Raw genomic sequence first — 1,230 nt, 5'->3', positions numbered from 1 at the left:
AAATATGAAGGAAACCCAGGTCTCAACTTTCTACACTTAGTAACTGCTTCTCTGTAGGATTCTGTGTCAACCTGTAAGATCCTTTCAATTATTCTTTCAATTCTCTGACCTTTCTGGAAACTTAAGTACATGAATGTGGAATGAATGAATTGGTTGAGTAGCCAGATATATCAGCCTTTTCCTGCTGTAGGATTTGTGACAATTTAAATTGTGTTTTAAAATTAGTTTCTTTTTAAATTGTGGTCCATATACATGACAAAAAGTTTACCATTCTAACTATGTTTTTTAAAATATATTTTTTGTTGATTTCAGAGGGGAAGGGAGAGGGACAGACAGAAACATCAATGAGAGAATCCTGCATGCCCACACACTGGGGATTGAGCCCGCAGCCTGGGCATGTGCCGGGAATAGAACTCTGACCTCCTGGTTCATAGGTTGATGCACAACCACTGAGCCATGTTGGCCACGCTGGCCAGGTCCATTCTAACTATTTTTAAGTGTATCATTCAGTGGCGTTAAGTACTTTCACACCTGGGCATGTGCCGGGAATAGAACTCTGACCTCCTGGTTCATAGGTTGATGCACAACTACTGAGCCATGTTGGCCACGCTGGCCAGGTCCATCCTATTTTTAAGTGTATCATTCAGTGGCATTAAGTACTTTCACATTCTGGAACCAGCGTCACGATCCATCCACACAGCATTGTTCATCTTGCAGAACTGAAACTCTGTCTGCATTAAACCAACTCCCCATTTTCCCTTCTGCCAACCCCTGGCCACCATCATTCAACGCTCAGTCCCTGAAAGTTACTATTCTAAGTACTTCATTTGAAGTGAAATCATACAATATTTGTCCTTTTGTGACTGGCTTATTTCAGTTAGCCTAATGTCTTCAAAACTCAGCCATGTTACAGCATGTACCAGAATTTGTTTTTTAAGACTAATATTTCATTGTGAGTATACGATATATATATTTTTTTATCCACTCACCCATTGATGGACGCCTGGGTTGCTTCAATACTTTGGTTGTTGTTAATAATGCTGCTATGAACAATGTCCAAATATATCTTTCTTCCCCTACATCACATTCTTTTGATATACGTATGTCCAGGAGTGAAATTTCTAGATCATATAGTAATTTATAGGATTTTAAATTTGGGGGGAGCTACCGTACTGTTTTCTATATAGAAGCTGCACCATTTTGTATCCCCACCAGCCGTGCACAATAGGT

Source organism: Myotis davidii, unplaced genomic scaffold, assembly GCF_000327345.1.
Source record: "Myotis davidii unplaced genomic scaffold, ASM32734v1 scaffold904, whole genome shotgun sequence".
In the NCBI taxonomy this organism is placed as follows: domain Eukaryota; kingdom Metazoa; phylum Chordata; class Mammalia; order Chiroptera; family Vespertilionidae; genus Myotis; species Myotis davidii.
Note: the sequence above shows the minus strand (reverse complement) of the source record.